The 14,375-nt window shown below is 40.7% G+C and overlaps 1 protein-coding gene and 2 long non-coding RNA genes across 4 annotated transcripts in view; 1 reads left to right on the top strand and 2 right to left on the bottom strand.

The window, feature by feature from the left end:
* Window positions 1-840: 840 nt before the first annotated feature.
* LOC143683922 (uncharacterized) lies at window positions 841-8,937 on the bottom strand. Its single transcript, XR_013175719.1, has 3 exons — window positions 8,143-8,937; window positions 2,772-3,017; window positions 841-1,034 (listed from the first exon to the last, which is right to left on the bottom strand). It is a non-coding gene; the product is annotated as an uncharacterized LOC143683922 (long non-coding RNA).
* On the bottom strand, window positions 3,250-7,177 carry LOC143682330 (uncharacterized). Of its 2 annotated transcripts, none has more exons than XR_013175080.1 (4): window positions 6,901-7,177; window positions 6,554-6,594; window positions 6,136-6,222; window positions 3,250-4,225 (listed from the first exon to the last, which is right to left on the bottom strand). It is a non-coding gene; the product is annotated as an uncharacterized LOC143682330 (long non-coding RNA). The 2 variants fall into 2 exon arrangements; XR_013175081.1 differs by lacking the exon at window positions 3,250-4,225 and adding an exon at window positions 5,053-5,188.
* LOC143683919 (uncharacterized) overlaps window positions 8,509-14,375 on the top strand; it is a 61,352-nt gene continuing 55,485 nt past the window's right edge. Inside the window, 1 exon segment of the mRNA XM_077160415.1 lies at window positions 8,509-9,079. The gene's annotated coding sequence lies outside the window, so the exon portion shown is untranslated.

Here is a 14,375-nt window from a genome sequence, read left to right as displayed (position 1 = left end):
ACATGAGCCAATGATACGTGAACCTCGTCTGTTGCTAATTACATCTGCTGTCAGCTGGGAGGCATGCCTGCTGCAATGAATGACGTTTGACTTAATTGGCTGGTGCTTAAATGAGACAGCGCAACATAGCACAGCCCAAGCAGCTCAGCACTTGCAACTCAGCCCAGGCCTTTGGAGGTGCAGAGAGAAATCACCCCAAGGAAAGTTGTTGGAACCCAGAGACCTGGAGAGAAGGCCGGCCGAGACCATCCTGTGCTTTCCCACATAAGAAAGAACCTCAGATGAAAGTTAGCTGCCTTTCCTCTGAAGAACTAACAAAATAAATCCCCTTTTATCAAAAGCCAATCCATCTCTGGTGTGTTGCATTCTGGCAGCTAGCAAACTAGAACAACAGACTAAATAAAAATATTTAGGTTCATAACCTATGGCCTGAATACTATAACATGAACAATGTGACTTTTGTCATATGATAAGAAGAAAACAAGATATTTGCTTATGTACAAATACAAACATGCTCGTAACAAAACAAGGAGGAAATATTTATACCATCACAGTCCTCATTTCTGTAATTGTTCATGTATTCATAGATCATACTTATTACTATCTTCTTCCGCCATTCATTTCATGTTCCCTTTACCCTCAGGAAGCACTTCAGTTTCCATGGTACTGTGCCTGGTGGGGTGACCCAAACCTTCATTCCTGAACTTTCTGGGCCATTAGTAGTCTTGCCTGGATTGCTTTGTAGCAAGTAGGAAAGTTAAAGCTTTCCATAGACTTTAACTACAGGGATGGTAGAAGCTCTAGAGGATCTTCTGCATTCCAGGAAAACTCTTTTTTACCTCCATTGTGTAGTTGCAGACATATTTCCCTTGATAGATAGGATCAATCACTCCAGCCAGTACAGTAATCTCCTTTTGTGCCTACTGATGCAGAGGCATAAGACTCCCAAAGTGGCCAGGTAGTAGTCTTAACTTCCAGTTCAGTGGAATCATTATGTCTCCTGGTAGGACCACTCCTCCTTTTGGAACTAAGACCTGTAGACCAGAAGAGCTTTAGATTTTAGGGACAGGGCACAAAAATTTTTTCTAGTGGATCACTAGGGGTGATGTTTGTGGTGCCACTGCCAACTCTACACTTTAATGCCTGGACCTGTGAATCCCAGCTATGGGAGAAACAGCAGCATACAGTGGGTGCTGATTCAGAGCACACGCAGCCATCTGGAGAACACTGTTCCTACCCTGCAAGGCATTACCACCTAGTTAGCACCATAATGTGTCTCCAAAATGCCATTCCCTTCAAGAGGTTGAGGAAAACTTCTTGACCTAAAGGGGGAAGAGAGAAATGAGACAAAATAAAGTTTCAGTGGCTGAGTGATTTGAATGTCAAGAGGTTGTCCTGGAGGTTATTCTTATGCATTATATAGCTATCCCTTTTCAGTTTATGGTGTACTAGAGTGGCTAGAGGGAAACTGTTGAGCTGTGTTCTTATAGCCTAGATTCTTGAAGATGATTGTATAAAGATTTAACATTTATAATGTGACTGTGTGATTGTGAAAACCTTGTGTCTGATGCTCCTTATATCCAGGGTATGGGCAGATGAGTAAAAAATATGGACTAAGGGGTGGGCCATGGTAGCTCAGTGGCAGAGTTCTTGCCTGCCACGCTGGAGACCCAGGTTTGATCCCCAGTGCCTTCCCATGTAAAAAAAAAATGGATTAAAAAAAACAAATAATGGTGTTACAAAGGGTAAAATAAATTGGGTAGATGGAGCACTAGGGGTCATTGAGAGGGATGAGTAAGGTGTATGGTATGTATTAGTTTGTTTGTTTTTTCTCTTTATTTCTTCTTCTGCAGTGATGCAAATCTAAAAAAATGATCATGGTGATGAATATACAACAATGTAATGATATTGTGTGTAGTTGATTGTACACCGTGTATAGAATGTGTGTGTGTAAAGACTTCTCAACAAAAAAATTTAAATTAAAAAAGTTTTTTAAAAAGGTCATTCCACTGTTCTATCAACCCAGTTCCTCTGGATGATGGAGAACATGATAAGACCAGAGAATTCCATGAGCATGTGTCCATTCTTGCACTTAATTTGCTGTGAAGTGGGCTCTTTGATCAGAAGCCATGCTGTGTAGAAATACTTGATAGCAGATAGGGCATTCTGTAAGCCCATAGATGGTAGTTTTTGCAGAAGCATTGCATGCATGGAAGGCAAACCTATGTCTGGAGTATGTGTCTATTCCAGTCAGAACAAATTACTGTGCCTTCCATGATGGAAGTGGTCCAATGTAATCAACCTGCCAACAGGTAGCAGGCTCATTACCTTAAGGAATGGTAACATATGGAGACTGAGTGAGGGTCTCTGCTGCTGGAAGATTGGACACTCAACAGTGACCACAGCCAGGTCAGCTTTGGTGAGTGAAAGTCCATGTTGCTAAGCCCAGGCATATAATCCATCCCTACCACCATGACCACTTTGGTCATCAGCCCACTGGGCAACAGCAAGAGTGGCTGGGTAAAGAGGACAACTTGTAGCCACAAAGGTGGTCATCTTATCCACTTACTAAAACTATCCTCTGCTGAAGTCACCCTCTGGTGAGCATTCACATGTGAAACAAATGCCTTCATGTTCTTTGCCCATTAAGAAAGGTATATCCATATACCTCTTGCCCAAACCTCTTCATCACCAATTTCCCAATCATACACAGTCCCTGTCTATGCAGGCAAGCCATTAGCAGTAGCCCATGAGTCAGTATAAAAATGTACCTTTGGTCAGTACTTCTTCAAAGCAAAATGAACAACCAGGTGCACTATATAAAAGTTCCATCAATTTGGAGTATTTCCCCTCACCACTGTCCTTCAGTGACTTCCCAGAAAGGGACTGTAGTGCTGCCGCTGTCCACTTTCAGGTGTTACTGCACATAGCACAGAAATATCTGTAAACCAGGCCCGGATTTTCTCTTTCTCCATCAAATGATTGTAAGGAACCTCCCAAGAGGGCATAGCTTTGGTCTGGAAAAAGAGAAGGAAATGTGGCAAAAGTGAGGACCATGGGCATTTGGCCCACTTCCTCATATAATTTACTTATGCCTTCAGTACCTGCTCTGGCCCTATCTCTTATATAGCATTTCCATTTTATAACGGAGTGCTGCTGTGCACGCCCAAATATAAGGCTTGGTAGGTCAGACAACAACCAGCTTATGACAGACAACTCAAGTCTCATATTAACTTTGTGGACCATGGTTAAGCATTCAGTTTCTACTAAGGACCAGTAGCAGGCCAAAAGCTGTTTCTCAAAAAGAGAGTAGTTATCTGCAGCTGATGGTTACATTTTACTCCAGAATCCTAAGCGGTCCACATGGTGATTATCCTATAGGTGCTGACAAAAGCTCTAGACAACATCTCTATTTGCCACTAACATGCCCAGCACCGTTGGGTCTGCTGGATCATATGGCAATGGGGCAGAGCAGCTTTCACAGAAGCCTGGACCTATTACAGAGCCTCCTCTTGTTCTGATACTCAAAACTGTCAGTTTTATGGTCACTTGGTATGCTGGTTTGAAAGGATGTGTGTCCCCTAGAAAAGCCATGTTTTAATCTAAATCCCATTTCATAAAGGCAGAATAATCCCTATTCAATGCTGTATGTTTGAAACTGTAATCAGATCATCTCCCTGGAGATGTGATTTAACCAAGAGTGGTTGTTAAGCTGGATTAGGTGATGACAGGTGTCCACCCATTTGGGTGGGTCTTGATTGGTTTACTGGAGTCTTATAAAGGAAACATTTGGGAGAACAGGAGATTCAGAAAGACTTAACGGTCTCACACACTACATCTAGAAATACTTGGGGCTCTGCAATTTCAATATTCTTTTGTGAGATGCAGACGGCTGTTGGCCCTGGGCCACTGCAGACTTGATTGGGGGCAGTCAGCAAGGCTTTTGGAGAGGATGAGCTCCCCCTTGGGGGTTTGACACACTTCTGGGTCCAGTGTTCTGTCTTCCCATCTCATGGATAGGGCCCTGGAGGCTCTTTTCATCTTCAGGGCTCCTCTGGTTTTGGGGGGGAGCTCCTGCTTCCAGGGATCCAGCTCTCCACATCAATGACAGGTACACCATGACTTCTGCCATCAGTGACCCTGAGGTGGCTGGTTACAATTCACAGCCAAAGTTAAGAGCCATGCCTTATTCCAGTCTCTCCTTCCTTTCTCCTCCTATGTGAATCTGTTAAAGTTATAAAAGACAGAAAAGGCAGTATTCATAATGTTATTTATAGGTGTTTCGGGTCTTGAGGACATCTTTTGCAGTTTTCTCATTATGCAGCTCATCTGCATGCCCTAGGACTTTTCCCCACATCTTTCATTTCCCCTCAGGAGTGTAACAGCAGGAGAAAATAACTCGAATGTCTCCCTGGTGAGCTGATAGATGAGGACCAGGTTTTTAAATTCCTCCATAAACTTGGGGGGGTCCTCAGAAAATTTTTGCAATTGCTTCTTACACTCTGCTAATTTGGTCATAGAAAAAGGAATGTGCACCTTATAATTCCCATATTCCCATTGGCTACTTCCCAGAGAGAATATATTCCATTTGCTTTGGACTCCTTTTCCCCTTCTCCAGGGGGGGTGGTAAGGGGCTCCACTGTGAGTGTGTTCTATGAACTTGAATAAGGAGTGGGTGCAGTGTGCTTGGAAACCTCTTTTTTCAAAGGAGAAGGGTCTATGGGAGCCTCAGGTCCATTGGGCTCAGGATCTGGGCTAGGGAATGATTATTCCTGAGCTTTTTTGAGGTTTCATGGGGGTTTAGCTAGCAACGAGTCATTTAAAATATCTGCCTCCTTCTCTTCCAGAGAAAGAAAGGATTCATCTCTCAATTTCCCTTTAAGATAATACATTTACAAGCTTTTCTCGTGGCCTTGTCCTGATTTAGAGACCTGAAAAGCTGGACATAAGGAATTTTAGACCATTTCCCTTCTCTTTTACAAAAAAAGATTTAATTGGAGAATAATGTTAAAGCCAAGAATGCCATTTTCCCACCATTCTGCACCTCCCAACTTCTACTGAAGCCAAGCAATGTTACAGCAAGAAATCAACTTTTTCTTTCTCAGTTCAAAGCTCAGCAGATTATTCCAATTTTTCAGGATGCAGCCCATGGGATTTCAATCCGGATGCTGGATGCACTGCCCATATCCTAAAAAGAGAGAGTGATAGAGGGACCTCATTCACTGGGGTCCCTCTCATCCACTAGCTGAATAATATTGTAACTGAGAAATGGGATGATTTTGAGTACTTAATCATTATATAGATGTTCCCTTTTGCTTTCTGGTATATTGGAGTAGACACAGGGAAGTTCCTGAAATCTCTAAATTGTAATCAAGCTGCCTTGATCACTGGTAATGATTGTATAGCCCGTATCTTCTGCCCCTGTGATCGTAAAAACATTCATTTGTATCCAGTTATCCAGTTTTTCAACTTAAGAATATTGCAATCACTAAAGGCAGCCCCTAACGTCTATTAATAAAGGGTCTTGGGTCAGGCCAGAGCTAACCCACCCCAAATCTAAAGTTATCTTAATAACCAAGACTGGATCTAACCAAAGTGGGCCCACCTGACATGCACAGAAGCTTTTACTTCAACCAGACCTCTCCACCACTTTCTTACATATGTCTTACATATGTCTGTGTGATATGTAATCAATCTGTGCATGCTCAGTAATTAGATCACTTCCAATTACATCATCTGGGCCCACTGTGCTCATTATCCTAAACCCCGCCCATCTTTTTCTCTAATAAAACTATCAGAATTATTAAAGTTCAGGTAGACAGATTTTTGAGCTGCTAGGTCATCTGCTCTCCTACTATACACCTAGTAATAAATTCTTTCTCTCTTTGAAGCTCCGATGTCTCAGGAATTGGATATTGAGTGAATTGGGCATAAGAATTCATGGTCTTTGTCTGGTAACAGTATCCTTGAGACACCTACCCACCCCAGGGTTCCCCTATGGAGGAGAAAAACCTTAGGTGTTAGGAGATGGGCTGTCTGGATTCACCCCTTGACTCCTAAGCCAGACCCAGAGGGTTGGTGAGCCAGACTTCTCATACCAGTGGCTCAAGGAAGTGGGATGTTGAGATTTCTCACCCTGAGAGCTCTGAGCCGAACTTCTCTGGTCTTTTCCCAAAACTGGATGCAGAAAGTAAGCTTGGTGCATGAGCCGGTCTGAAACCACTACAAACAGAGAAAAGGGATGGAGGTCCCTTTTGGCTAAGTCCTGTGTTCTCCTTTGGGAGGAGAGGGTTGATGTTATGAATAGTATGAGAATGCTACATGGGCCATATGCAGAGGATGAGGTGAGCCAGAATACCTGAAGAATTTCCCTCAGGGAAAGGAAAGGAAACAGGGGGTGCATAACCAGGGATGAATATCTCTACAGGGGTTATAAGGCTGGTCCCATGGGAAATCCACAATCTTTGCACCAGAGGAAGTCTCCCCCAAGAAAAACCTTGCTGAAAACCCAGTTTGCATGAAGGATGAAGAACAGTGGGGGAGTAATAAATACCTGGACTTAGCAGTAGGCAGCAAAGGGAGGAGAGAATGCACCTGAAACAGGGAAGAAAGGGAAAGGACATAGGTGAGGAATTCATGCTGAGCAGCCTACCCAGATGGGGGAAGGCAGAGGCTAATGAGGGTGACAAATATAAGGAGCACAATGGCTACAAAAAGGTAGATTAGGTAGAAAGGGTGATCTAGTTTGCTAGTTCTCACAATGTAACTTACCAGAAAAGGAATGGCTTTTAAAAAGGGGAATTTAATAAGTTGCTAGTTTACAGTTCTAAGACTTTGAAATTGTCCAAATTAAAACAAGTCTATAGAAATGTCCAATCTAAGGTATCCAGGTAAAGATACCTTGGTTCAAGAAAGCCGATGATCTTCGGCCTTTCTCTCTCAGCTGGAGGGGCACATGGCGAACATGGTGGCATCTGCTAGTTTTCTCTCCAAGCCTCTTGCTTCATGAAGGCATTTTCCTTCTTCATCTCCAAAGATCACTGGCTGGTGGACTCTGGTGGTTCCTCGTCCTGGCTCTGTGGCTGTCTCGTCATTCTCAAAAAGGGACTCTCTCCAAAATGTCTCCTCTTTTATAGGATTCCAGTAAACTAATCACACAGAATGGGTGGAGACACATCTCCATCTAATCAAATTCAATAACCACAATTGATCGAGTTATATCTCCGTGGAGATAACCTAATCAAGTTTCCAACCTACAGTATTGAATAGGGATCAGAAGAAACCATTGCTCCCATAAGATTGATTAGGATTAAAACATGGCATTTCTAGGGTACATAAATTCAAACTGGCACAAAGGGTAGGGCAGAATGGCAAGAATTAATAGTGAGAGGCATGATTTACAAAATTCAGGTCCTGTGGGCTGGTGTCTTATGTGGAAGATGCTGCTCTCCTGGATTTGAAATCACTCCTGGCAGGCTGGTCAGAATACGTAACCAGTATCCTGCTGGCAATGGTGCCAGCTGAGCCCAAATCCAGGTTTGATAGTCTCAAAACTAAGAATTTAGAAATGAGAAAGCCAATAGGAATAAACAAGAAAGTTTATTAAAAAGAGAAAGAGTACATGTTAGAGAGATTAACGTGGGTGTACCCAAGGGAGGGACATGTACTGAGTGAGGTGGGCCAGTTTGTTCTATAGGTAAGTTTTGTCAGTGTCAGGTTTCCATAGTAACCTTGGAATACTAGGTGTCTCCTTTGTTGTAGGAGGAGATAGCTAGAGAATTCATGGTTTGTTGTCACATACCTAAAATTTGTCTTTGGGCAAATGGTTAATCTTTATGACCCTATTATTGACCAAGAGTTTGCTTTGGGGCCAGAATTTTATAAGCTTTTATGGTTTGGGGAGGTTTCAATGGTTTGGGGAGGTTTGGGGGCTTTAAGGGGATTTTTGTGCCAGGAAGTTTGTAGCTAAAGTTTGCAGCTCTGTACTAGTTCCTTTGGAGCTAGACAAGAAACAAAGGACTTGGAGATGTCTGTTAACTCTTTCAGAGCTGAACAGGAAACAGTTGTCCTATTTTATCCTGCTTCAATAGCTGCAAACATGAGAAATTCACAAGAATGACATAAAGAGGTTTCTTTACTTACACCATGGAACTCTCCCAGGCCCCATGTTTAATGGGTACCTGACAAGGATTCTTTGGGGCAGGTGCCAAGAAGGGTCCTCAATCACCCGTTGTGGTTAAGCAGCCCCTCGTCAGGCTGCTTTGACCCTTGGAGCGCTGTGGACCCTGGGTTGGGAACCTGGGTTGGGTCTCCTACATTTCCAGGTGACAGTGAGATCATGGACAGGTAACATCATTGAAGCCCAACAAATTCACCAACAAACTGTGCACATCTCAATGAGGCAGACCAGAGGGTTGGAGCGATGGAGGTGGGAGGACTCTGGCTAGGCGGGGCCTCGCAGGGAGTCCCGTGGAATGTCACAGACACCTTTGTGCTGCGCGAAGAGCTTTCTTCTGGGATAGTCCAGACCCTAGGGGTGGGGATCAAAGCCTGATGCAGACTGGGTTGTCTGGGCACAGGGTGGAGGCTCCCCAGGTCCTGCTCCTTTTGCGGGGCCTTCTCTCTCAACCTTCTGTGTTGACTGTGCTGAGGCGTCCACTTCACGCAGGTTCAGTCTACTGGCCTTGAGCAGTCAACACCACCTCACTGATTCGCCTCCTAGAGGAGAGGGCCGATTTTCATCACCACGCAGTGCACTGTGGACTGCCTGCCGGCAGAGGGCGCCGAGACCGCGGTCCCTGACCAAACCGCGCCGGAAACGCCTCCTTGTCCCCTCCCCACGGGGCGCCGCCTCGGCAGGAAGAACGAGCACTTCCTTCCCGCGGGACCCTCGGAGGAGGCCCCGCGGCGCTGGGATCGGCGGCCCGCGGCCTTGTGTGTAAACACATTCCTTTCTGCGCCCGAGGCGGAGGAGGGGCCTTTGTTGCCATTCTGCAAGGTGTTTTTTTTCTCCTAAATTGCGAGCCGAGAACCTTCATTTTCCGCCCTCTTCCATGTGGTTCCTTCTCTACTTTTTCAGGTAATATTTTTAGCAAGAGCAAGAGGTATTTTACCAAAATATCCGTTTGTTGAGGGCTTTGCCGGGTGGAAATCTGACATGCTGTGGTATTTACTTTTTGGGAATTAGGACTCTTGCTGGAAACATTCCTGATAGAGATTCAGAGGGAGGGGAAGGCGTCTCCGATACTGAAATGGATATGCAGGATCCTTCCAGTGCAGCAGGTGGGGACAGGCCGGTCCTGGCTGAGTCATGTCAGAGCCCGGCGTTAAAGGGAAAATGTTGTTCCTAGGTATACGCCTTTGGTTATTTATGTTATTGGTTAATTTTTCTTGCACCTCTTACGTAGTTGAAAAAAATGTTAAAGAGTTTACAAGTACAGGTAATAGAACTCCCAACATTAATTTTAAATGCTTTTTACCCAACATTCCGACATTTATAACAATTTTATATTCCTAGATTTAATGAAAGCAAACATTTGAGTAAAATTTTTTAAATATACTTTTAAATTGTATCTTCCGTCGTAATAAAATTGCCACGGTATACAGTTTCTCATGACCAAGTGAGGATGTTCAATTATGTTGAAGTTTAGCTTGCTGAAATGTCTTTAGTTTCAATGTGATACTTTTTTAAATGTATTGGTAGATAGAGGTGTTACTTGCACAGCTGAGAACGTCCAAATGCCCCTGAATTGTACGCTTTAAATTGTTTAGTTGTTTGATAACGTGAATTTTACAAGATGTACAATCTCCTAGTTAGGATAAATTTGCACCAAGTAAAATTCATGCATAAACAGAAATCAGCTTTTGATGTTCAAAGCAGGATTGTGATTTTCAGTATCGAGTATTACGTATTGCTTAAGACTAAAAATGAAATTTGTGTAGGATTTATGTTATCGGTTTATTGAAGAGGGGCTGTTTTTTGTAAATCACGTGTTCATTCACAGTAAACTTCTGTGGAAAATTCAAATTTTGCACTTAGTTTAATTTTGTATGTTTTCATGTAAAGGTGAAATCTATATGTTCACAGTCTCATCATTTTGTATATGTCTATATCCTGTAATAATACTTCAAATGATGATGAACCATTTTCAATTTCTTTGCTTTCATCTTTCTCTGCTTTGAATTTTTTTTTTTTTTTAAACATAGACAGGCACCTGGAATCGAACCCGTCTCCGGTATGGCAGGTGAGAACGCTGCCTGCTGAGCCACCAAACTCAAAAAGCTTTCAGTTTTGAAAATGCATTCATGTATCTATGAAGTTAAATTTTGCACCAATGAAATACACTTTCAGGGTGAAGTCCTAATAACCATCTGCTTTTATATATTGTGAGGATTTTTTTGTTGAAATTTATTTACTAATTTTTCTTAGTTCAATGTATCTTCTCACACTTACAAGTTGTATAAACATTTGTCATCTACTCTCAACAAGAAACTGTTGATTTCAACATAATTCTTCATTTATACCATCTATACATTGGGTATTGCTGATATTATATTTATTCATCTATACATTTATTCATATAAATTTTCATATATATTCATATATACATTATATATGTATATATTCAAAAACTGATTTCTATTCATGTATGAATTTTACTTTGTGCAAATTTATCCTAACTAGGAGATCGTGTATCTTGTAAAATTCACATATCAAACAACTAAACAATTTAAGATCTACAGTTTGGGGCATTTAGACATTCTCATGCTGTGCAAGTAACACTTCTATCTACCAATACTTACTTTTAAATAGTATCACATCGAAACAAGACATTTCAGCGAGCTAAACTTAAAAGTAATTAAACATCCTCACTTGGTTATGAGAAATTGTACACCATTGCAATTTTTTTATTATGATTGAAGATGAAATTTAAAAGTGTATTTCAAAAACTTTACTCATTATATTTGTTTCATATATATTCATATATACATTAGATATATCTGATATTATGTAAACATTCAATAAATGTTTATTTGTGCATGATGTACCATGATTACATTTGTTCCCCTCCCAGCTTGGTACATAAAGATAACTTCTAGCGTTTCGTAGCTTCCAGCACTTCTCCATATTGTGTAGCCCAGCTGTGAATAAGTTATTCCCTCATTCCTTCATAGTCAGTGAAAGCTCCCAAAAGACTCCTGGTGTAGAGAGAGAGAGAGATGATCCCCTGAAATACGCATGCACAGACAGACAAAAGAAAGCCAAGTACAGAAAATCTGAACTAAAATCTGAGTCACCTCTTGAAGCCCTAGTGAGCACAAGAAATTTTGGAGTAACATGCCCCTGCATTGGAGAAGGAAATGATAAAATGTGTGTTCTTCTCCATGGCTTTCAATCTGAAGTAAAGGGCAGTCAGTCTCCAAAACAAGCAGCAGCAGAAGTTTCAGTGAGAGACTGGAATACAAATACCTCACTGTTTCCACAAACAGCCCAAATTATTGAGAATACCAAAGACATGCTCGTATAATAATGGCACATTTGCTCCTTAATAACATCCAGACTCTTGAAAGATTGATTGCTGTCAAAATATTGTTTGAATTACATGTAGATAGATTTGGCCTCTGAATATTTTAGTGGTATGTTAATGACATGGGCATTTAAGTAGTTTACTTTGAAGTAATATCAAATGTGTAAATTGCAAGAGTAGGTACAGAGAACTCCTACTTCCTTCACTGAGATTCTCCAGTAGTTATAATTTTACCACAATTTGGCTACTAACAAACATTTCATAAAAATATTCTTGTATGCTTATCCACAAAACAAGGACACTCTCTTAAAAAACTCCAAATCTGGAAGTCAGCTTTGCTTCAATGCTGTATTCCCATTCGTTGACTTCTTTAACTTTTACCCACTGTTCTACCCTTTCCAAACTATCTCAGAAATATCTGTGTTTCCAGTGAACTTTATCCAGTTAACTTCAATATGGAAATCCTCCTGAGAGGTTCTTTCATTTTCTGATTTTAATGAATTTAAGGAGCACAAATGACCACAACCTTGGTCTTCCCAGTGTTTTCCTTTTGACATTTAGAGCCTTAGTAGGAACCCAGCTTGAAGTTACGCTTTCCGCAGTGCATCCGATCAGGAGGAATAGGAGATCCAATTGCCTCACCCACTGGTGATGTGAACTTGATAACCTGATGAAATTTCTGTCAGGTACCTTCACATGCAGAAACATTCTTTCATTTTATAATGAGTGACATTTTATGAGAACACAGTCTGAGGTTCTATCAATGCCCTGTTTCACATCCATCCTCCACCCACCATCCTCTAGACCCAGTCCACCAACAATGGTTGCCAAATAGTCATTTTTTCCATTTCCAACACTGTTGCTATATTTTACTTGGCTTTCTGTCTTTTAGAAGGTTTGCTTGCTCCCTGTTTATTTGCTATGACACTAAAGATCCATGTATTCTATTTTTTTTCCAGTGTATCCTTATCTATTATTTGTTTTAGTGCTCGCATTGTTCCAGGTTTCATTAGTGGGATCCCCTGCAAGGTGATTTCAAGTGAAGCCCAAGTAAGTTATCTGTACTTAATTTACATGGGATTCAAGGAGAGCAAATTAAATTATTCTTGACTTCATTTTCCAAATCATATACTGTGTTACAGGTGTCATTTTTTCATCAAGTCTTGTGGGCAGCCATCTTTGAATATTTAAAATTCACCAGTACCCTTCTAAATTTTCTCTTGATGTACTTCTCTAGTCCTTACATCACTGTGTCCTAAACCTAAAGGGCTTTCTTGAACACAGATTATCTCATCATGTCATTCTCCTTTAACTTTGTCAATGGGTTCCCACTGTCCTTACAACAAGGGCACATAGGGCTTAACAGTGGCTTTCAGACACTGAATGCTTCTTTCTGCCAGTCTCTGCAGTCCAGTCCAACCCAGCCTACAGTTCATTCCGCTCTTCATTTCTGTAAAGAGCAGCCTGTTGTTGCTAGAATTTTGTACATTTTCCCATTAAACCAACTTATATCCCAAGCAAATTTTCCCAGAATTTTCAACTTTGCCCAGCTGAATCCTTAAGGTTTCAGCAAACACATCTGTTCTTTCCAGGAGGATTATTCCGCTGAACAAATGAAAACTGTTGATACCATATACTCAAGTTAACATTGTCATTTTTACTTCATATTATCTCTTTTAAACGAAATGTAAACACCACCAGGAAGTTGATTGTCTTGTTTGACCTGTATATTTCCATTGACTGACACAGGTTTGACTAAGAGTGATTATGATTTCCCTTAAGGATATTGTATAATGGCCAGACTAGAAGGATAAAAGATAACATAAAAATATGAGTGTACAGAATACATGACTACCTAAAATACCTGCTTTTTAAGAATTATGCGCTCAATTTTTTCTTCAAAACAATGAATTTTTCAGAGTAAATATAAAGAAAGCAAGGTGTGTTTCTAGGGATTGGTCCATGTTGTCAAAGATAGCTAATCTGTTGGGGAACAATTGCTTACGGTGCTCTGATTACCAGTGATGTTGAATATCTTTTCAGGAGCTATTGGCTCTTTGTATCTTCTTTAGAGAAATTCTGCTTAAATCACTAGTGAACCCATATTGTCCTAGACTTTGCTACATTAGGAGGTTTTTGATAACTGATAAAATGCTTTCTTGTTCTTGGTCTTTTGAGAGTATCTGTTTCTTCTTGAGTCAGTTTACTCAATTTGTTTGTTTCTAGAAATTTGTCCATTTCATCTAAGTCATCTAATTTTTTAGCATACAGTGGTACTTAATATCTCTTACAATCCTTTTTATTTCTGTAAAACCAGCAATAATATTCCCCCTCTCACTTCAAATGATTTTTGTTATTTGCATCCTTTTTGTATGTGTGTCTTTGTCAGTTTATCCAATATTTGTCTGAAGTTTGGGTATTTTGTATTTTCATTCTCATTTGTTTCAAGATATTTCCAAATTTCATGGTGACTTCTTTGACCCATTGGTTCCTTAGGAATGTACTGTTTAGCTTCCACATATTTGTGAATTTTCAAGTTTTCCTGTTACTGTTTTTTAGTTTCATTTCATTGTGGCCCAATAAAATACTTTATATGCTTTCAATCTTTTTAAGTTTATTGAGACTTGTTTTGTGCTATAACATATAATCTATCCTATAGAATGATCCTTGTGCACTTCAGAAGAATATTTGCTATTTTCAAACAAATTTGTGTTAAATATTTCTCATACTCTTTTTTATATATATTATGTAAACTTATATATGTCTAAACAACTCCTTTCAGCCAAATTCACCTACGACAGAGCACTATTACTTATAATCCCAATAACGAGCAACCCTCACCTCTGT

The sequence above is a fragment of the Tamandua tetradactyla genome, chromosome 5 (assembly GCF_023851605.1).
Source record: "Tamandua tetradactyla isolate mTamTet1 chromosome 5, mTamTet1.pri, whole genome shotgun sequence".
In the NCBI taxonomy this organism is placed as follows: Eukaryota; Metazoa; Chordata; class Mammalia; order Pilosa; family Myrmecophagidae; genus Tamandua; species Tamandua tetradactyla.
The sequence above is the reverse complement of the archived record's forward strand: the minus strand, read 5'-3'. Positions and strand labels throughout refer to the sequence as shown.